Below are 23,522 nucleotides of genomic sequence, written 5' to 3' on the forward strand. Positions count from 1 at the left end.
TTTTGGAAATGCTGCCATCAACATAAAAGAGCTGAAGTGCAGTGGGCCACCAGGGCCTGTGTCTCTTGGCATGTCCCACTTCTCCAGGCCAGCTCTAAGCTGCACACACACTACCACCAGCAGGGTCTGAGAGCCAGTGGGTGGTGCATGGATACTGGTACTATAGATGGAATGTGGGCTTCAGAGTCAGATCTAAATTCAGAACACAAATCTACCACCTCTTAGTTATGCCAACTTACATAAGCTACTTTCTGAGCCTTATTTTCTGAATTTAATTTTCATACCAACCATGTGAAGAAGGTATATTAGAAAACTAAAAAGTTAAAATGGCTGCCCCAGTGCAATACTAATCATATGAGAGCTGGGTAATGGTGCTGTGGCCCCCATTCTATGCCAGGCGCTGCATATCAATCCTCACCTCAGCTCTGTGAGGGAGGTGTCATGCTGTCCCATTTTATGGATGCGGAAACTAAGGCTTAAGGGGACTGGGTACTTCTTTTGGTACCTTGTATGTTCCACATGTTTCCTGAGGCAAGCAAGGAGACACTTTAACAAGGAGAAGCTGAGGCATAGAGAAGAAGATAAAGAATGTGCCTGGGGTCCGCAGCGAAGAGCTGGCCGGGGAGCTGGGGCTGAGTCCAGGTGTCCTGGCTCGAAGGTCAGAGTTCTCTCAGTACCTACATTCGTTGGGCCCCGCCCAGCCCCGGGTTCGGGGCATCCTGCCCTGGAGCAGTGCTCTCCCAGGCCAGCCTAGCCCCTTCAGTCTGAAAGCACTGCCCTTATCCCCTGCCAGACAGCCTTGTTGCCCAACTCATGGGCAGGAGCCAAGCCTGGCAGCCTTTGGTGGGCATCCAAGTTGAACTGCTCTTTCCTGTGCCGAGTTTAGCACACAGCATGGCTTCATCACCCAAATATGTCCTGCCAGACAGGCCTCAGCTGCTGGCCGGCGGGGCACTTGGCGACCTGAGAGAACCTGGCGCTAATTGGGCCCAGCCGATGTAAATTATGGCTCTGGTTCTCTGGTGGGCGGGGGTGAGAGGTGGGGAAGGATGGCAGGGTAAGAACCTCCCAAGGAAAGGAGCTGAATCCTGCAAGGGCCGAGGGACCTCAGCAAGCATCCAGATTGCTCTGGCCCGCTCCGTCCATCTGAAGAGTTAAGAGGCTGCTCCCAGTGATCTCTGACAGCTTGTGCCAAACTGTAGAGCTGTGCTGTTGCTGCTGTGTGTATGTGATGTTCTTTTTCCTTTTTGCTTGGAACACCATCCAGGATAGATCTCATATCCTGTGGTGTGGTGGGCTGAGTGTCTGTCACCTGACTTGGGGGAGGTAAGACAAAGTCCTTCCCATGAAAAGAAGATCTCCCAAGGGCTGCTTTGATGGCTGGAACCTTCATAGCAGAAGGCTTAGCTTCCGTTTGAAACAGAGGGGAGGGCTTCTCAGCGAAGCTGGGTCACTCACTGACAGGCAGGTTGCTCAGGGTCTGTCCTAAGAGCACACTTGACCTAGAAACAATGTCAGGTGTGCTGAGATGAAACTGAAAAATGTTGGGTTGTTTGAAGACAAATTATGCCAACCTTATAACTTCTGACCTTGCCAAGCATGCATGTGCCCAGTATCCATGCATCCACTACTATGTTCACCCACATCCTTGACATTTACAAAGAACCAGCTGTGAGCCAAGTACTGTGCTTTAGGCACTGGAAATATTGGGAATATTGATGAATCTGATTCAATTGTTGCCTTATTCAGAGCTATGGTTTACCAAGAAGAACAAACATCTGAAAATCAATGACAAGACAGCATGATGAATCCTGCACCAAATAAACGTACAGGATCCTCCGAGCACAGGGGATGAAGTCAGGGACTCTGACTTGCAGTTGGGGGGCAGTAAATGGGGCAGATAAGTTTCCTAGAGAAGGGGGCATGAGAATAAGTTCAAAGTACTAGAGAGGAGAGTTAACATAGAGGAGAGAACATCGGCAGCAGATGAACAGAAATACAAAGGAAGCTGTGGTCAGAGAACAGCAGAGTTCCATGGAGATACGTGGAGGATGCTTGGGGGGGGGGGGGGACAAAAGCCATAGTTGAAGCTGAGGCTTGGACTCAAATGAGGTCCCATCTTGGAGGGTCCTTAGCTGGTTCCACTGTTTTTTTCACAGCAGTTCCCAACCCTGCCTGTTGTGGATAAAATGAGAATTCCTGTGGCCAGGATTCTCACCTGGCCCTCGTTGACTAGCTCACTGCACACCTGTGGGCAATACGTGGCTGTTGACTCTATATAAAGAGCTCCACCCAATGCACTGGGCACGACATGGTGGCAGGGCTGCAAGGCTGCAGGAGAGCAGAGGCTGGAGTGGTGACAGCACCAAGGAGAGAGGCCCAGAGGACAGCTGTGCAGGATGACTGGGCAGACAGAGAGGCCCAGAGGCAGAGACCAGCTTGCTGCATACAGACTCGCTCTGAGTGAACGGGACTTTAGTGACTGACCTGCCACCTGGAAATAAAGTTGGGTATAACCCTTTCACCCCAAGAACGTTTTGCTGTCAATTTCTGTGGTCACACTGAATCCATAGCAAACTTTCCCAGGGCTGAAACCCATTGGCAAGACCTGTGCATAAGAAACACCTGAGAGCTTTTATAAACTATAAATAGCTTCCAGTCCCCACCCCTGAGATTCTGCTGTTTTCTCTATGGTTTAGCTGGCCTTCTGGGGACCAGGAGCCTGTATCTTTAAACTGGCTCCCTAGGTAATTCAGAGGTAGCTAGCTAACAACCTAACATTTCTTAAAAATATAAGATGCTCATACATGCATTGAAGAAACATAAAGCAGAAGAGGGAGACAGAGAATGTTGAGGGAGGGGGCTGGCACAATTTTAGTGTCATCAGGAAAGGAAAGACCTGGAGGAATGGAGGAGAAAGCCCACTACCCCCATGGCAAAAACAGCAGGTGCAAAGGCCCTGAGGCAGGGCTGACTGAAGTCTTGGATGAAGAACAAGGAGGCCAGTACTGCTGGAATATAGGAGATGAGGTCAGTGTGGTAATGGGGGCAGGTGGGTTGTATAGGAGTCATCTCCTGGCCTTTTTGAACCATGGGTCCAACTTATCCACTATCTAGTGAGGAAACAGGCTTGGATACATCTTCTCTGTGTCCCTCTTACACAGCCTCTGAACAAGACTGGTTGGAGTAGAGGAGCATATTAATGAGTAGAATATAGGCTCTGTTTCCCCAAGAATCCCAATCTAGGGGAGGAGACCCAGGCTCATCCATCCTTTCCAATAGAAGGCAGACTGCAATCCATGCTGCTATCCTGATTCCTACCATAATAGAAATAGCAGTCACAGGTGGAGGGGGCCCTGGAGAGAGGTAGACATGTGACCACACAGACTGTACCTGAGTCACACCTTGAAGGGCTCAGGAGGAGCCACTTGCCCAGTGAAACAGAACAAGTGCATGGCTTGAGACAAAGCCAGCATGGATGTCTGTGGTTCAGGGGAGGCAGCATGTGGGGTCAGAAAGTCCTGAGATTCAAGTCTTGCTCAGCCTTGAAATCTGAGACCAACTGGGGGCACTTGGCTTTACCTCTTTGAGTCTCTCTGGTCTCAATTTTCCCATCTTTTCCACAGAGCTAATCCCTCCTCTGAATATTGGCTGTGAAAATTAATGAAGCGATGTGTCACATGTGTCTCCCAGCCCGGGGCTTGGTGTGAAGTATGTGCTCAGGAAATGCATCTTATTAATGAGTACAGCCTTCCCTTTTGCTGCACCAGGCTGCTTCCATCAGCTGTAGGGAAAGGAAGGAAGCTAGATGGTAGGGGTGGGAGACCACAGTTTGGTTGACTTCCTCACCTTCCACCCCTCCCCACCTCCCCACTCCCCTACAGCACCACTTTCTGACTTTATGGAATAGATTATGGGTAAGGTGCCACCTACCAGTCACCCATAACGATTCACATTGCCCATGCCATTGGCCACTGTGCTCCATACTTCAATTAGACCCTGGAAGTGTTATTGTCATTATTGCCCCGTTTCATGGGGTGGTGGCATGTGGAGGGGTGGCAGTCAGTGAAGGGATCACGGCTTCTCTCTGTTTTTTCCTCTCCACCATGCCGACCTCCATGGCCAGGCCAAGGACATACAGATCTCTGAGGAACCTCGCATATCTGGGTGGGCCGTGAGCAGGTTGGAGAGCTGGGATATGAAGGTATCCTTGGCGACAGTGGTCGTTTGGCACCTCCCCTCTGCCCTGCCAGGGTTCCCAGCTGGGCTGTGCCCCAGCCCTAGGCTCAGCTTGGCCCAGACCTCCTTCAGTTTGCTTGTGGTCCCTGCAGAGAGGGCTGGGCTCAGCAGAGGTAGGCTCGCACATTCAGGCTCAACCTCTACCTGCCAAGGAAGGGACATTCGGAGGCAGTCTGGTTAGATGCAAGTGTTTTATTCTCTTGACCATTCATTCCTTCAGTAAGCCCTTCCTTAGGTGTCTTGGGCCCTGTGCCCTGGGGTGAGCACTGGGGAAGAAGAGACACATCTGACTTAGCCCCCGTGCTGGGCACATTCACCACACCTGGGGGGACAGAAAGGGTGCATGGTCACCAGCTGTGCTGCGGGACCTGAGAAGCACACAGAGCTGGGGCGGTCGGGGTGGGCGGGAGTAAGAGATGATGCAGAGAGCAAGAGGGGGATTCTAGCCTGAGTAACAATGCCTTCCTTCTCTGTCAGAACCGTCATTCATTCGTTCCTTCCTCCTGGACCCTGGGGAGGCAAGGAGGGCTCAGGCCATTTTCTGAGAATCTCAGAACTGGTGCAGGGTTGGGGATGGGCAGGCCCACATTCAACTCTGAAATAGGCCATTAAGGAGCAGAGGGTGGTGGGAAATCGAGGGGCTTGGGAAGGAGAGCTGGAGGGATGGGGCATCTCCCTGGAGGAGGGGGTATTTCAGTTAGACCTTGAATAAGGGAAAGCCTTTGACTACTAGGCCCCTAGGGAACCACATTTAGCATCTGCCTCGTGTCCTGGGGTGGTTCTTATTTAAACTATCTGGATCTTATCTGAACTGGAATATCAGTTTGGACTGACCTTTTTACTCAACACTCTTTTCACTAAAGGCTACACATGCTCATAAACTTCCTATGATTTGATTGCCTCAATCAAATTTTCAGTGAAATGAATTAAATAAGGATAGGCCATTTTTTAGACTGCATGTCTTGATTTCTGATTTCGCACAAAAGGGGTGTGATGTAGGGTGTGGTGTAGGATGTGATGGGGAGAAGAAGAAAGGACAAGATGTCCCAGGTCCCCTCACCGGGTAGATGGTTGGGGTGGCATTAGCACTCCCAGCTTGCAATGCCTCCAGTCACAGGAAAGGAAGTTCCCGGATCAGGAGGGCTGGGTTGTATTAATGATTAAGAACAAGGGATGTGATGCAGTAATAGCTGGGTTTGACGCTTTGCTCAGAAAACACAAGTCTTTGGGCAAGTCGATTAACTAGTGTAACTATGTCTTGTGCATTTCTGTAGGATTACTGAGGACATTATGTGAGACACTGTGAAACACTCAGCCCTGTGTCTGGCACTTAGTAGGAACTGGAGAAAAGGTGGCTGATAAACGAGTAGTAGAAGTTAGAGAACTGAAAGGAGATAGGGAATATGGCTTGTGGGACTGGATGGTCACAGCCCCTGAAGGCTTGTTACCACCAGGACTGCCACCCAGGCCTCTCTCTTCACTTCCAGTTCACACACCTGAACAGGTGCAATCAGACGCCAGAAGCTGAAATGCTCTAAAATCATAAAACAGTAAGAATGAGGATGATGTCAGCCTGAGGGTTGCCACTGTGGGAATCTGAGGCCCCCCCATTCCCCTGAAGCTAGCAGTATCTCTTTGGTCACAAACTTCAGAAGAGACCTAGAGCTTTGCTCCAGCCCAGGGGCTCTGCCCCTTTAAAAGACCCCTTTTCATCTTCATTCCAACTGGTTCTATCTATTACCCTTGAATGGAAATGGAAGCTTAATTTTTCTTGCTTAAAGCCATTAACACTCTGGGCCCTTGACAGGAAACACAGCTCAGCTTTAATTAGCCACAGCAAGCTCCCTGCATGAGCTTCTAGCATAGCCCAGGGACTTCAAAGATAAAGGCTTCTCCATGCTCTCTAATCAGAGCTATTAATGAGCCAATTAAGGCTTTCTCTGGGGCCTAGGCAAGCAGCTCTCTCAGTACATTGGGCACACAGCTCTGCCTGACTGCTGGGAAGCTTGAGAAAGACTGGGGTTGGGAGCCCCAGCTCAGCAGCTTGTCTGCTGTGCATCCTAGGATGGAATAAATGTCCTCTCTGAGGACACTTTCCACAGTAGGGGAGAATATCGTTATTTCTCCTGAGGAGCAATTATTATAACAGGAATCATTACAGGCCGGTGGGTCTCAAAACTTGAGCATGCTTCAGACGCAGCAGGAGGCGGTTTCAGAACTCTTGGCGAGGCCCCACCCTGTTCCTGGCTCAGTTGTTCTGGGAGGGTGGCCAGAAGCTGTGTTTCTAACTTGTTCGCAGGTAATGCCGCTGCTGTGGATTTGGGGCACATTTTGAGAAGCGCTGCTCTAGCCAACATGTGTGTGATATGACATGAAGTTTTTGACTGTGTTCGCATCTATAAATGTCCCTCAGCCCTCTCCGTCACCTGTGTCTCATCTCAGCTTCCAGGAGCCTTCTTCTGGGCTCTCCATGCCTGGACACACCAGCATTTGTCACTGTGCAGTGGTGGTAGCTCTCCAGGTGTGCTCAGACCCGGGCAGAATTTGGCAGGACCACATCTTTGCCTAATCTTGGCATCAAGATTTTAGGTACTGAATGTTTATATTTTTCTTAAGTCTTCAGCATCTGTTTTGGGAGGGGAGCTGGATCGGGACTTCCTGATTCCAGAGAAGGCAGAGAGCATGGAGTCTTCTTCAAAGTCTTCTTGACAGATGTGCTGCCTGTTGAGTGTTGGCAAGATGGGGACATGAAGAAATGAGGGCAACTCAGTGCACAGGAAACATGAGCAAAGGGGTAGGATAATGCATGTGGTTTATGGAGGACTGCTTAAAATATCCTACTGATGGTCTAACTTAGGTCCCTCGTGCTGCATTTTGCCTGTTTCCTTAGGTGACAAGGAGACCCATTCATTTCAACTACTGCCTCCTGCCTGCAATGCCTGATAGCCCAATTGGAGTCACATGGTTTTAAAGACAGACTTGTGGTCGAAGATGTTAACAGTTCAGATATTTAGCATGTTGGCTTTCAGCTGGGGCTGTTGCCTCCCTGTCTAGACCCCTCTTCACGCTCACTCCCACCTCACATGCCCTTCTTTGCACACCCTCCCACTCACCTCTGCTTCAGACTTCATGGTTCCCCTTAAGTCCCTCAGAGAGCTTGTTTTGAATCACTCCCATTTTGGTGAATTTTGCTTTATAGATAGCATATCCTAAAGTGGGTACATATCCAAGTGGGGCCTTGGAGGGTGTTAGCAGCAATAATATGACTGAGGTATCCCTCGGGAAGTGCTGGACTAACTAAACTACATCTGGTATCTTCTCTGCAGGACTTCTCAGAACCTTGAATATACTAATGTGGGTTGAGGGGCTCAAACAGGATGCTTAACAAGCAGCATTTCCCAAACTTATTTCACCACAGAACATGTACTTTTGCCCACAGAGGATCTTGATTTGGTATAGAGGAACTAGATAAGCCTCAGAGTCCAGCAGACTTGGGTTCCAGTCCTGGAACTTACACCTCTTCAAGCCTCAGGTTCTTTATCTGTAAAGACAGTGGTCCTTACCTGGGAGGACTGTTGCAAGATATATGTGAGATGACTCGAGAGGTTCTCAACCCAGGGCGAGGTATACAGCAAGGACTCAATAAATGTGTATTTTCTCTTCTCCCTTTTGTCTTTCCTGGTAGAAGCTTACAATCTGAGCCAAAAATGAATTGTACCAAACCAAGTACATGCACAGCATACGCAGATGAAGCCGCACTCAGGTACACAGGATCAGAGGAGTGACAGCTTATAAGGGACCAGGCCATCTAAGCAGGCTTCCTGGAGGAAGCAAGTCTTTGCTAGGCCAGATTCTGAAGCAGTTCTCCAGCAAAGGCCTGGGACAGGGGGTGCATCTCTCTGTGAATAAGCTACAGCAGGAGCTCCCTTTTCATTTCCCTTTTTCCCCTTGGAGGACCATCTCCCCACCAAATCAGCAGACACAGCACTTGCCTTCCCCTCCTGTGGCTTGAATTTGGCCAACAGCTCCAGTTGCTGAGGTGTGAGCCTCAGAGTGGGGCCCTCCTACCTTGTGGAAATGCACTGGGTCTGCAGAAACCTGCTGTACAGAGGCCCTCAGGAAGCTCAGAGCAAATGGGCCACCAGGACTCAGGGTGCTGGCTCAGACCCCACCTATCCCAACCCTGGCTGTTGGTGTCGGCAGGAGAATAGTCGCGAGGAATCTAATCAGGGCTGAGGAGGAAGAAGTACCCAAGATTTTCTCCCCCAGACTCTTTATCACCCCTGCCCCCCATCAGTCAACCATTTCCAGAGACCCCTACTTTGAACCAGGTCCATCTGGTCCTTAACTCATCAAATCTCCATAATCCCTAAAATTAGAACAGTATTTCTCATTTTACTGATGAGAAAACAAAGGCTCAGAGATTCAGCTTGAAACCAAGCCCATCTGGCCCGAAGTCTAAGCCCTTTCCACTTATTTATTTCCTTTTGGGTCTTTCCTAGTTTGTTTGACATGTTACCACCTCCAGAAAATTCTCTTAGTCATCACCCTAGGCCATGCTTATCTCTGTTTCTTTTGAGTGTCTATGGTTGGAACCACAATGCACATCTTCCATTAGTCTATATACTCATAAAGAAAAGGACTGGATGGATGCCCTAAACTGTACCCCTAGTGCCTGGCACAAAACACATGTTAGTCTCTGTTGCTAGAGGGGATGTAGTATAATTGTGGAGACTACACAGACGTATCAGGCGCTTTGCATCCCCCATCAGGCCTGAGTTGCTCAGTACCTTCTGATCTTTGCATAATTCTCCACTCCTCTTTGCACCACACAGGGCTGGGCTCACAGACACTTGCTGACTCAACTTTCCAAGGTATCATCCATTTTACCCTCCTGCTTACTTCCTGGATTTCAGCAGGACCCCAGAATATTCATGAGCAGGTCCCTATGGCTGGACATCTCAGGAGGGCCCTGTAAGATCTCAGCTCTAATTCTTTTCCTCCAAACAAGCTGCCATCCAGCATGTCCACATCAGCCCTGGAGCTCACCCTGCTGCCTGCCAAAACTCACTTCAATGATTAGTGAAGGTGCCAGTGAAATTATGAAAACCATGTGACAGGTAAATGGCTGTTCCTGCAACTTTCTTAGGTTTCAAAGGGAGGATGGCTTGCTCCAGCGTGTGGACTGGGAATTCAGGCTTTGCAAGCACTTTCCAGAATGTATGGGGCACAGCAGACCCTTACAGGATTCTGGTTTTCCCTTTAGGGGAATTTTATTTGGTCTCTGGGATCCTGGGGACTGAGACCAATTATGGAACTGGTTCCACCCAGACACTGTAGTTTGGTTCCCCTGCAAGAAGAGCAGACATGTAAACGGGCTCTGAGAAGAAAGGGAGCAAAGTAAACAGGTCATAGGGTTCCAGAGCTGGAAAACACCTTGGGTTTCTAAGTCCACTCTTTTTGTTTTTCAGTCAGGGGAAACTGAAGCTCAGAGCAAGCTCCGAGCCTAGAATCTAATAGCCTCTTGGAGATTGAGCCATGGCTAGAGTGAACACATCAGTTACTCCCTAAAATCTTGGGAAAGCAAATGATAAATGTCCATGAAGAATCCAGAAGCTTCTATTTGAATAGGCTGGTAAAAATATAACAGGTGCGTGGGATTGGGCTTCTGTCTGTGGGTAACATTGGGCGTGGCCTAGTGAGGTGAATAAGGACAGTGAAGGCTCGTTGGGACCTGAGCCAGATGCTTATCTACCAGCCTCTGGCCACCTGGCTCCATCCCTCAGGTTATGTGGATACCCAGAGAACTCAGAGGCAGACTACATCCTAGAACAGAGCTCAACTTGGGCACCAAGTTGCCTTTGGCATGGGAAAGAAAAATCTGCAGTTACTAAACATCAGGCTGTTTCTATAGGGCCCCATGAAATACCTGTGAAAGCATTTTCCACACCTCCTTTCATAGACATATTGAACAACTCCTGTGTGCTAGCACCTTCAGTGTCTCCCTGTTACCTACAAGAATAGAAACTAAGGTCTTCCCATGATGTTCAAGACCTTTTTGTACTGATCTGTCATCTCTGAAAACTCATCAGTGCTTGCCATTCACGTTCAGGATGCTGAAAGCACCATCCACATTTTTTGCCTCTGAATCTTTTTAAAAAGTGCCTCTTTCTCTATCTGGAGAACTCCTCCTCCTTCACTACCACGCCAAAGCCCAGAGAAGTGCCTCTGTCAGGTCTTCTTTCTCCCAATCCCCAGGGAGTGGTGTCTCCAAAACACATCTCAAACCTGGCTCTTCACCATGTGCACTGCTTCCTCCAAGTCCAAGCCACTGCCATCTCTGCATCTACTCCGGGAGGCTTCTAACTGGTCTTCCTGCTTCAGATCTTTTCCCACTACAAGAGCAGCATCCTGCTCATCTTTTCTATCTCATAAGTCAGATCGTATCACTTCTTTGCTTAGACCCTCAGATGGTTTCCCATTATAGTCCTTAATTAATCCTTTGCAGCAGTCTCCCCTGCCTGTCTCTCTATTGTCATATCATTGGCTCTCTGTGTCATTCGCACCTTCCACTCACAGTGGCCACCTTCTTGTTCCTGGAACAGACCAGGCTTATTCAGGGACCTTTGCCTTCATATGTCCCTGGAAGCCCCCTCCCAGCCTCTAGTCCCAGTTCCTCTCATGGTTGGCTCTTAATAATTCAGGTCTTGGCTCAAATATCACCTCTTAGAGAGGTCTTTCCTGACCATTCAATCTAAAGTAACCTTCATTATATCTCCAGTTTGTCTTTGCAGCAATCATCCCTATATTAAGTTATTTTATGTATTTATTTGTTTCTATGTCTCCTGCTGCAGTATAAGCTCAATGATAGCAGAAATGTCACCTTCCTTTATTGATGTATCGCCAGTGCATCAATAGCCCAGGTGCTGAGTTTGTACTTAATAAATGAATATCCAGGAATGACAGCCTTAAGTGGTGCCCCAGCATGCTAAGCCTTTTGACAGATCTGTGTGGGCTTTCTATAGGAAGGGAAACCTGGATGAGTCATAGAAAGATGGCAGGATTTGTGCAGGTAGAGAAAACCAGAGATAGTATTCCAGGAAGGAGGCCAGTCCAGAGGCATAAGCTGAGTGGCTGGAAAGAGACAAGAGTGCAGGGGGACGGCTGGAGGGAGGCAAAGGGCTGAGCACAGGAGACAAGGTCAGTCTGCGCCTCGGCAAGAGGCTGAGGAGAGGAACACTGGAGCCAGGGACTGGCACCAACCCTGGAGGTCTTGGCAGGCTGGTGGGAGAGCCCTTTCCCTCATTCACTTTTGCACTATTTCTAAATTCACTCCATGCAGCCTTCCTTTGCATGCACACAGTATAATTTCCAACTGAAAAGTTGATAGGAGCCACAGGAACTCAGGGTGCCCCATGAGACCCTCACTGGCAAATGGAAATGAAGCCCACCCCTGCTGGGCTTGAGCAATGCCTGTGCCAATACAAGGTCTCAGAGAAGTCAAGGCAGAATTCATCTGGATGGGAAAAAATAGAGTTACAGAGTCTTTGCCTGCAAATGGGCTCAGCTGGGATCCAGTCACAGAATCTTTGAATCCCAAACTTTCAGAACACAGCACTCTCTGGGCCCCCAGAAGCTCTCCAGTCCAACCTCCTTTGCCCTTTGCCTCCATCCCAAGTCGCATCTGCACACCTCCAGTGATGGTCAGCTCCCCACTCATGTGGCAGGAGAGCTCTGACTTGAGAGTCTTCCTCAAATTGAGATCCCTCTGGAACCCCCCGACTGGACGTCACTGACTCGGGGCTGCCCACTCTGCCCTCCAGGCAGTATGGTGAACACTGGCAAGCATCACACCTCCAGGGCTCTCTTGCCAGACCCCAATTCCAGGCTTTCACCTGTGCTCCTCTGTTTAGCTGCAGAGTCCCCTGCACACCACTGGGCTTGTCCCAATTTATCATCACTCTGCTTCCATTGCTTTGAGGAAAGTCTCCACAGGAGGGTGCCAGGTACCCAGAGTGTCCCTCTCACATCACATCCTTCTTGCTCCTACTTCAAGACCATATGGCATTGCTGGTGCAATGTAAAATGGTGCAGTCACTGTGGAAAACAGTACAGTGGTTTCCTCAAAAGTTAAACATTGAAGTACTATATGATCTAACAATTTGCTTGTCAGAATATACCCAAAACAATTAAAAGCAGGGACTCTAACACTTGTATACCAATCCTCATGGCAGCGTTACTCACAATAGCCCAAAGGTGGGAACCACCCACATGTCTGATACAGTCGAGTGGATAAACAAAGTGCAATATGCACATAGAATGGGATATTAGTCAGCCTTAAAAAGGAACACAATTCTGAGACATATTACAATATGATGAATCTTAAAAACAGCCTGCTGAGTGAAATAAGCCAGACACAACACTGTATGATTCCACTTATGTAAGGCACTTAGAACAGGCAAATTCCTGGAGACAGAAAGTAGAACAGTGGTTGGTTACCAGGGGCTGAGGGAGGAGGAAATGGAGAGTTACTGTTCAACAGATAGAGAGTTTCTGTTTGGGATGGTGATAAACTCTGAAGATGGATAGTGGTGATGGTTGTACAACACTGTGAGTGCGCTTAATGCCACTGAAGTATACATGGAGAAATGGTTTCAGTGGCGATATGTTTTGTATAGCTTACCACAATAAAAATTTTTGTAAAAGGCCACACTTATCTACCCTCCATTCCCTGCCAAAGACTAATCAAGCACCAGAGATCTGTAAAGTACTAAGTACAGGGACTGTCGGACATGCTGGGTGCCGTTGCGACTGGAAGCCAAGACTATCTTTGTTCATAACAATGCTAACAGCCAAGCACCAGGCAAAACAATGAACATGGATTGCTTTATTTAATCCACACAGCTTTGTCCAGTAGCCATCATTGTACAAATTTGAGAAATGGAACAGAGATTCAAAGAGGCTAAGTAGCTTGCTCAAGACTACACAGTGACAGATTCTGGGTTCAAATGGAAATGTCTGCTTCCGGAGGCTACGGTTCTCAATCATAATACTTGACTACTTCTTGAAATAAACTTGGGAAATGCCTAAAAGCAAAAATATACACACATGCACACACATACACACCTCTGAGAGAGTTTTTTTGGGTGAAATGTGTGGAAAAACTTGTCAGAGGGAGTACCTATTAACTCCTCAAGTATGCAGCTGGTCTCTCTTGCTCACTGTTCTATCCTTAATCAATACTTGTTAAATGAAGAAGTGTTGAGTGACTATTGGTATGTCCTGAAGAAGTCAGATTTCCAGAAACATGGTGTTTCAGCTGTGCCTGTGGGGCCGGGAGAAGGGAAGGAAGAGGACCTCAAACTGCACCTTGTCCAGGAGCCTCTGCCGATCTTGGGCTGGGCTGTGGGGCACCTGCGCTCCTCTACCCTCTCCCACCCCTTATTGATGGCAGGAGTACCATCCTGGGCTGAGCTCCTCAGTTCACTGTTTGCTGCTCCACTAGATAGGCAGTCCTGGGGGGCAGAGTTCCGGGCTAACCCTCTCTGTGCCCAATGCCCAGCCAGGAGCTGGCACAGAATTGGTGATCTGGGGTTCCTCACTGGAGAAATGAACAAAGGGAGAGTGCTGGAGAAACCCTACTGGAGAGTTCAACCTTGAGGAGCTCTTGTTCAATTCTCCTTATTTCCCTATAATTAGAACAAATTCCCTGTTAGCTCAGTTTCCATTCCTGAAGGTGGAAGAAATTCAGGAAACTTCTCCCAAGTTGCCGAGCCTGGTTCTCAGTGTGACTGTCTAGACATATAACCTGCAGGCTGCCCCAGCGTGATCTTGCAGAACTTGGTGGGGGGTGAGTGGGTGCTGCAGCGGCAGCTGGCACAAGTTACCTTCGGGGCTGGCAAGGCCTCTGCTCTGGGCCAGGGAGTCGCCTGTGCTGACACCTGGCTGGCAGTCACCTGTGCAGGTGAGAGCTGGGCTACTGCTGTGATGGGGCCAAAGCCTGGGGGCACAATTCACGTTGAGTGCATAGTGAATGGGGTTCCCTGGAGTTGGGGGTCATGGCCTCCCTGGGGCAGAAGTGAGGCTACTGGAGCAGGCCTGTGTGGCTGGGCCATCTCCCCGGCTGGGTGAGAGCCTGCCACCCTCAGAGCTTGTCTGCTGACCTCTGCCTTGTAGCCTGGATCCCCTACTGCCAGTGTTGCACTGTATTTGGACCTAACGTCTGCCTCTAACTGAGCAATAAAGCATAGAGGAGGGAGTACAGGACAGATGTGGGATCAAGCCTAAAATTAGTCCCATTAGCTGTGTGACCCTGGAAAAGTTATTTCATCTCTTGGAGTTTCAAATTTCTTATTTTACTTTGAGAATAACAAAACCTACCTTCAGGGTTCTTAGGAGGATTAATGAGATTTATAAAAGGCTTAGAACAGTAGCTGGCACATAGTCAGTTTTATATAAGTGTTCATTAAATGAATGCAAATTGATCTTGGTTTATCTCAAGCGTCAGTCGTGGAACTTAAGAAACAGTTCTTAAAAAAATGGTTGTGGGATAAATGGTTAACTGAAACCTGGATCCGAGTCCTAACTCTACCACAAACACATGGCATGATTTTATCTCTCAGAGCCTCACTTCTTCAATTTGTATAATGGGCGTGTATGACACATTATCCTGAATGTCTCCTCCAGATTGAATATGACAGGACTCAAGAGCGTGGCACACTGGGCCCCATCTATCCTCAACTGTCTCCAGCTCTGGCCTACTTCACCCCCAGCCACCCCTGATTCCTGGAGCATCCAGGCCTTCTGTGCTGCAGAACTCAGGCCTCTTGGAAATGCCTGGCCTGGGATTGTCAACAAGGATTAGTTCTGGGAAACACACCAGCCCAGAGTGTCCCCAGAGAGGGCACTTATCCTGCCTGGCCACTGAGAGGGTGGACTGAACATTCCAATCAGCCAAGTGGCCTCAGGGGAGAATTTAGAGAAAAGGGCAGTGGGAAGCTGGTGCTAGAGGTCTCTTAATCCTGGGGAATTTAGAGCCACTGCAAAGTGGACTCCTCGCTGGGCAGGGATTTGCTTCTCCTCCCAGTCTCAGCTGACAGCTTCTGCAAGAAAGAGAGGATTTAAATAGCAAAGGTGACTCGGCTTGATTTGACCAAGCTCTCAGTTAGATGCATTCCTCCTTTGGTTCCCAGGGTTCAGAAATAGTCTGGTTGAGGATACAGAGGTGCCCTGGGAGAAAGGAGATGGTCTCTTCTCAGGTGTCAGGAACACAGGCTGTACCAAATAAATGTGGAGGGAGCCTCCTGGACCATCGTGGGGCATTTTATGGCTTAGTAGGCTGCAGAATTGTCTTGTGTGGTCCTCTAGGTAGAAAAAGTGAGCCCCATGGAATAAAAAAGACCTGCTCAGTATCACCTTTGAGCAAACTAAGTCAATGACAAAGCCAGGGCTAAGACTGGGTCTCCTGACCCTAAAGTTGGCTGACCCTTATTCCTTAGACACACAGCTTTTGTACTAGCCTTAAGCAGCATAAACCAGGGCATTGTTTTATTTGGTGCACATTTACCCAGCCTTTGCCATGTGTAAGCCCTGAATGAGGCACGGGTGAGGGTGGGGCAGGGATGGGACAGAGATGAACCAGGCACCACCCTTGTCCTCTAGCTGCTAAGACAGGGACTTCAGCAGCCTGAGAATAGATGCTATAGGAAAGTGGAGCGGAGGGAGGGGAGCACATCTGGCCGTAGGGGGAAAGGGCCTAGGAGCTGGGAGCTGGAAAGCTGCTTCTGTTTTTTGTTTTCTCAGTTTCACTGCTCTTATCTCCCCCATTAGCCCAGGAGAGGGATTAAGGCTCCCTCATTTGCCAGGGTGACCCCTTAGGCCAGTTCTCTGTGTCACCCTCTCTCCCCAAGCAGCATGACCTCCCACTGACTCTCCCTTCCAGATACCTTCTGGTTTGTCCCAGTCTGGCTCCTGCCTGGCTCTGGTGAATCATCTTTCACCTGGGGCATCCCTTGGCTCCTGGGCAACAGCCCACAGTTGTCCCATGCCTCTGCTCATTGCAGCTAGAGTGGCCTTTCTGCTGTAGAGCAACCTAAAGGAACTGAGCTTTGCGGGTATCTGACATTGCCTCCAGGGCTGTCCTGGGACAGGTGCAGCCAGAGAGGTCCTGGCAGCCCCAGGGGCCAGAGTCAGGATGGCTGGGAAGAACCCATGGGGCAGGCTGTTTCAGCTCTGGGGAAGGTGCTAGCCAGAGAGTCCTGTGTGGTAACAGACTGCTGGGGTCAGGGAGGGGAGGAAGCAAGGGAAGAATGGTTTCTCCCATATTGGGAGATATATGATCAGGGCCTCGAAACCCTGTTACTTACTTGGACATTGTAGAGGGTATTTAGGCAGCAATAACAGGCACCAAATTCTAGACCAGGACCTAAAGTTGTAAGCACTCCAGTGCACTGTCTTTGTTTGCATGTGTGTGTCCCTTCTTAGGCGGGGAGCAATTTGAGAGCATTTATGGTTGCAAATAAGCATATGGGTCTGATTCATCTTAGCCTCTTAACCTTTAGCAGAGAGCTCAGCACTTGCTAGATTCAGAAGCACTTGCTGAGAGAATGAATGACTTGTGAGCATCTGAAATCCCAGAATTACTCCAGGACTGGGACTGGCTGAGGCGTGAGAGGGACTCGAGTGTGGAGAAAAGGCTCCTCTCTGGTTGCTCTTCTCTAAGAGCTCCCCCACTTCAGAAGACTTGTAAATAAGAAGGGCTTTCTGGGCTAAATAAGATCTGGCCTGCCCCCAGCCTCCTCTCCCCCCAAAACCAAATGTGCACATGAAAATCCAACTTCCTTATCTACCTAGGCTCGAATTTGGCACCCTGGGGCTTGAACGGTCAAGAGAGCAACTGATGGTCCATCCAGATGTCCTTAAAGGCCTCCAGCTGTAGACCACAGATTATTGCTCCTTCCAAAGTGCCAGCCCCAACTTCCACCTGCATGGAAGTGTGAGGAATGCAAGAGACTACCCTGGATGGAACGGAAGGGACTGCATTGGAAATCCCAGTTAGGGAGGTAAGGATCCCATTGAGAATGAAAGACAAGGCTGGAAGGGTCCCAGGAGAGGTCAGAATGCGAGAGGCCAAACAAGGTGGAAGCTCTCACCTTCAGAAGGGGAGTTCTCTCTGTAAGACAGAGTCCTTAATGCACACTCGATGAGTGGGTGGTTGGATGGCTGGAAGGATGGATGGCAGGAACAGGTGGTGGTCCGTTCAAGGGTTTAGTGGTTGATGAAATTTTGCTGAATTCCAGGGTCTGAGTTGGACTGGCTGCCCCTGTGCATTTCACCTGCAGAAGGGATGGGGTATGTTTTCTTGTGCTGGGAGGTTCCCTCCTGCAGACACAACTTACTCATAGGGCCTGATCTCAAAGGAGAGAGTTGCAGGCAGCCTCAGGGGAGGAGTAGTGGGGATCCCCTGACAAGGTATCATTCCCTTTATGCTGGTGTCAGCCTTCCGGTGGGGTGGACCCCCAAATGTCTAGGTGGGATGTGCAAGACTGTGCCGACTTGTCTGAGAGCCAAGTGGGGGTGGGGAGCACATGTGCCTCCCACCGCTGGGTATGTATAGCAACAGGTGTGTGTCTTAGTGTGGATGATTCAATCTTTGTGCCCATTTCCTCCTAGAAGTGGATTATCTGGTCCTTTAGAAACAAAATCACTCAACTAAGGAAACTCACACTGCAATGTCAGACTGGGAAGTTCTGATTGTAGGTGTCAGACAGGTTGTACCCTGCACCCTGCTCTTTGCAGAGAGGTCTTTTCTCTAGCACTCACTTCCTGCCTAGGATTTCTGCAAAACTTAGGTTAACAACATCTGGCCTTGCATGGGAGAGAGAAAAGTGGGGGTGGGAGTGGAAAGGTGAAGCTAGTGTTGGAAAAGGAGCAGAGAGAGGATAGAGAAAAGGGGCAGAGCTGGGCAGAAGGAGCAAGCCAGTGGGGTTTCCCACGTTACGTGGCACCCAGTAGCCTGGTGGTGCAGTGGGAGGAACATGACCTCTGCTGTCACATTCACCTGGGACTTGCTGCAAGGCCTGTGGATCTGCACTAAGTTCAGCCAGTGCAGAGCTGGCCGGGAGTGGCCCCACTGTACTTGCAGCAGGGCTGGGTGGGTTTCAGAGTCAGCCTGGGGCTGAGATCACAGCACGGGGACTCAGCTAGCCAGGCTCTCAGCCTCTCTCCCAAGTGAGCCTACAGAAGGCTGTATTCTAGGCCACCTTGGGTAGAAGCTGTTCTCAGGAAAGCCCAGCTGACCCCGACCTGTCAGACCTGCCAGACCCTCCCCCAGCCCTTTGTGGACCCTTCCAGCTGGAGACTGTTTGCACAGCTGGGGTGTGGGTAGAGGGTAGGTGGGGAGAGGCTCCCTCTGGGTCCTGAGGCTCTGGCTAAATATCTCTAGGCCAGTTGGAAATAGCCCTGAATAATGAAAAGGGCCCAGCAGATCCATGAATGGGACATAGAGTCCTGGCACTGCTATTTTCAAGCTGCCTGATCTCTAGCAAGTCATATGGTTTATGTGAGCCTTCATTTTCTTATCTGTAAAATGGAGAGAATAATAAACATAGCAGTGCTGGGGGAAACAAACCTGCCATGCATATAAATAACCAGCCTGACACCTGACCCAGTGGGGGGCTCAAAATGTGCACTCCCTTCTATTTCTTTTCTTTCTATTCCCTTTCTCCTGTTTTGTGCTCTGTAGAGCCATTCGTTAATTATTCCAATATATAGTCACTGAGCGTCACTGGTGGCAGGCACTGTGGTGAAGGAGGCAGGCCCTCAAAAAATCACAGCTGTGTGGCAGAAATAAAAATACAAGGAAGTGTGATGAGAACGAAGGTGAAACCCTTCCCAGAGGTGGTGTCAGGACTGATTCTAAAGGCTCCTCAGCAAACAACCTGAGTGGTCAGATGCCCTCCTGCTCCCTGAGCAGTTCATCAGCTTCCATTCACCCATGAAGCACTGCCTCCTCCATGAAGCCATCCAGGCTTCCACCCAGTTTCCCACAAGCCCTTGTTTTAAACACTTTACAGCCCAGTCCTTGGAACAATACTGTGAAATGGGTATTATTTCCAGTCTGGTTTACAGATAAGGCACCAGGACTTAGAGGAGTCAGTGAACAAGGGCAGGATGCCATCTGAATTCAGCTCTGTCTGAGTCTTGGGTCTGAGCTCTTTCCATAAAGCTAATTTGCCTCTTCCTTAGGCCTTCCTCTTACTCTGGGCTTCCTTAGCCCCTCCAGAGCAATCACCACCTGGTTATTATTTATTTGTTTGCTAAGTAGTTGTCCCCACCAGTCTAGAAACCTTTCAGGAGCTGGACTGTACCTGATTCCTATCTGTGGCCAGGGGCCCAGTGTAGGTCCAGCATGGAACAAGCATCAACAGTCACTTGTTGAGATGGAACCAATTCAGAAGCACAATGTAATAGTTTCCCACAGTTCAGCTGGGCAGAGCCTGTGATTGGGTTCCACCTTGGCAGCATGATACCCCTACCCTGCCACCCATGGCCCAAGTCTTTCCCTCCCTCCTTTTCCCATGGTCCCAGGTGCTCTGGGGGTCAGCAGGATGTGACAGGGCGGGCGATGTGGTAGCCACACTCGTCCAGCCAAGCAGGCCAACCCAAGTGCTCCTAACACTGAGGTAAGGCCAGGGGAGGGAGATACGCACAGCTCATATGCCTAGGAAAACCCAGTACAGCTTTGCAAAGGAGCTTAAGGAATTTAGGATTGGGACAAAGGGCTCAAAGAATTGGTGCAAAAAGCAGGCAGTAGATTTGGCCAACTCCTCAAATGCGGACCCTTCTGTTCTTGGCATCTGAGTGGCTGCTCCTCTTCCCTGCCTCAGCCCAGCTACAGTTGTCCCATTTGCTTGGTCCAGTAGTCCCTGAGGCCTTGGGGGCCTGGGAAGGACTGATAGGTTGTCACGAGAGCTGACTTTTGGATGGGAACTCGGTTCCCCGGCAGATCAGACAGCAGCTGAGATCCCAGAAGGAGATGGCCCTGGTGATGGATGCTCTGAGACCTTCCTGGCTGTCTCCACTCTGTCTCCCCTGCTGATCCGCCAAGCTTTCACCCGCCTTCTTGTACTCTCCTTGGTTACTGGCCAAAGGTGCTGGTGGTGGAAGAGCCAGCCGTCGCATCAGGCAGGGGATGCAGGGAGACTTGAGCTATCAGTTCATGAATCAGCTCAGCTCCAGCCTTCAACTGAACCCGACACAGCAGTATCTGGAGAATGTGCCCCAGGCCATGGTGCTGTGGAGCAGAGATGGAGGCCTCCAGGACCAGACAGAACTGGCTCCAAATCCTGGCACCACCACCCACCAGTTCTGTGACCCTGGGATGCCGCCTGACTTTTCGGGGCCTCAGTGTCCTTCTCTGTCAAGTCAGGATAATAGAATCCACCTTGCCAGTTCACAGGCTGTTGAGAAGATCAAATGAGAGAAAGGTTTTCAAACTGTTGCCGGTGGGCATCAAGATTATTGCTAACCATGTAGTAGGCTGGTGGCAGTGTCCAGCTCAAACCCAGGTCTCCTGACTCCCAGACTTGTTCTTACTCTGTATTAGCCCTTCATATTGACTATGGTTAGTTTGGGTTTGGTCTGGTGGCAGGGGAATATACCTGATGACCTCAGGTTCAGCCCCTCCAGATCTCTGGGTTCAGTTCCAGGAGTTGAGAGCATGTAAGAATTGGGCCGTTGCCATGTTTAACTGATTAAATCACTGGCCAGTGAATGTGGCTAATGAGATTGTACCTACCCATGGATCTAGATCACTAGACACTCAGTGTGAAGGGTATGTGACAGGGGAGGAGGAGGATATAAGCTCCAGCCTTTGAGGAACTTGCATACTCTTTGGGGAGGTGGGATACCCATACAAGAGATTTTTAGTTAAAAATGTAGAGCACAGCATCCAAGACACTAAATCAGGTCTGTTCACACAACACCCCAGTGCACACCATCATTATTCAGTAAATAACTGTCAAATGAAGGAATAAAGAGATGAATGAACAGCACAGACAATCTTTGCATGTTATCCATACATCCCTTGGGATTTCCATGCTCCTAGGTGACTTGGGGAAAACGTGGGCTGAACCTCAGACTGTTTGGCTGTTTCAGTTTTTCTTCTTCTCTGGCCCTGCTCAGGGGAGCATAAACTTCTCCCTCTGGGTCAAACCATGTGACCCACACACAAAACTTTGCCCTCTCCTTTTTCCACAACATTTTAATCACCTTGGGAATTTTGCCATGATTTGTTCCTTTGAGGGCATCACAAGGGAGGGGTCACAAGTTGTGCACATAGTACTCCCCACCATCCAAATTCCAAGCTCCTGCCCTGTGGCCCCTCCCCAGCCCTCTGGGAAAGGTGGGTCTAGAGGGTACTGCCCAACCCCTTCCTGTTCTAATCCATGACTTTTTCTGTAGAGAGAAGGGCTGTCAGTCTGCTTTCCCTACCCCAGAGAGTTCCAGGAAATATAATGTTGTCTATTTTTCCTTCCACATTAACTTCCCCAGGCCTTGTGAGTGCCCAGACAAGTTCCCAGAGGGTAGTGGTACAGGTTCAGACTGTGGGCAGAAAAGCCCTGCCTAACACTGAGATCTATCTAGATTGCCTAGAGGCAGTGAGCTTCCCACCATAGTGGTGTGCCAGCAGCATGAGGTGGCAGAAGCAACTCAGGGTTGCAGATGTGAATTCTCAAATGTTTATTCAACCTGAGGGCTGGAAAGGAGAGTGGCCAGGAAGCAGGAGACCTGGGTTTATGGCCTCAGCTCTCTACTGACTGTCAGTGTGAGCCTCATTAAGTCCCTACCTAATCTTCTGTCTTAGCTTCCCCATCTGCACCACGGTTGAGGAGCAGAGGATAGGGAGGTCAGACTGGGTGCCCACCCAGGGTTCCTTTGGCTATGAGACGCTGTGGTTTCCTCATATCTCAAAAGTGGAAGGTGATTTGCTTTTTCTATAATTAGAATTGAGTGTCAAGTTTGTGGGAAATTGAGAATGACTGGATCTTATCTCTCTGGCTCCAGGCCCAGTTAGGGCTCTGTCTGGCTGCAGCAGAGAGGAAAGGAACACCCCAGACCCTCTTCTGGTCTGTGGAAAAAGCGAAGCAAGCCCTTGACATCCCGCATGTAGTAGGCCCAACCAGTCAAGGCTGTCCTCCCCAGCTGTGGAGACAGAGGATGGTAGCACACAGAGCACTGTGATCTCTGTTGGGGTGGGAGGTGGAAATGGGATGGTGTGGGGGAAGGGGAGCATTCTTCTGCATCTCTGCGCTGCTTGGCTCCTGGGATGGGACTGGGACATGGAGCCCACTCCTGTCTGTCTTCCTCTTGCAACACACACTCCCTGGGAGGATATGGCACAGCATGGATCTCTGTGATTCATATTGATATTGCCCCAAATGTTCCAAAAATTTTCCCAACTAAGGTGTCCAATGATCGCTTTAATTGTTATTAAACACTTTTGAGCAATCACCACATGCCAGGTTTTGTGCTAGGCACTGAGATATAGCAGTGAGTACACGAGAAATAGCTTTCAACTTGGGTGTGCCCCATACTTGTCCCTCGCACCCATCCCCCTATGCACCCAGGCTCCCAGCCTCTGGGACCCTGCCAACTTGGAGCACACGTTCATTGCCATCAAGCCAGAGGGGCTGCAGTGCAGCCTGGAGGGCAAGATCATCAAGCACTTTGAGAAGAACGGATTCCACCTCATGACCATAAAATTATTTCAGGCCCCTGAGGCATAGCACTACACTGAACTGAAGGACCACCAGCTCTTCCCAGGGCTGGAAATACATGAACCCAAGGCCATGTTCTGGGAGGAGCTACGTGTGGTGAAGACAGGGCCAGTGATGCTTCAGGAGACCGATCCAGCAGAGTCTATGCCGGGCACCATTCAAGGGGACTTCTGCGTTCCAGTTGGCACATCATTCATAGCAGTGATCCAGTAAGAAGTGCTGAAAAAGAAATCATCCGATAGTTTAAGCCCAAAGAATTGGTGACTACAAGTCCTGTGCTTTTGGCTGGACCTATGACTAAAGGGGGACAGAGGAGCAGTTCCCTTCAGCACTGCTTCATATGACCCTGGGCCCAGTACTTCCTTCCATAGACATGGAAGCAATAGAATTGACCTCTCTCTCTTCCAGAACACATTAGCCAATACAACTTTCAGAAACTGGGAAAAATAAAGAAGACAAGGAAAAAATGGAAAGAGAAAAGGAAGAAAAGAAGAAAAGAAAGAA

The 23,522-nt window shown here is 49.5% G+C and overlaps 1 pseudogene; it reads left to right on the top strand.

Moving 5' to 3' along the window:
• Positions 1 to 2,907: 2,907 nt before the first annotated feature.
• Positions 2,908 to 23,319, top strand: LOC140848590 (nucleoside diphosphate kinase B pseudogene; annotated as a pseudogene).
• Positions 23,320 to 23,522: the final 203 nt, after the last annotated feature.

Source organism: Manis javanica, chromosome 4, assembly GCF_040802235.1.
Source record: "Manis javanica isolate MJ-LG chromosome 4, MJ_LKY, whole genome shotgun sequence".
NCBI classification, from domain to species: domain Eukaryota; kingdom Metazoa; phylum Chordata; class Mammalia; order Pholidota; family Manidae; genus Manis; species Manis javanica.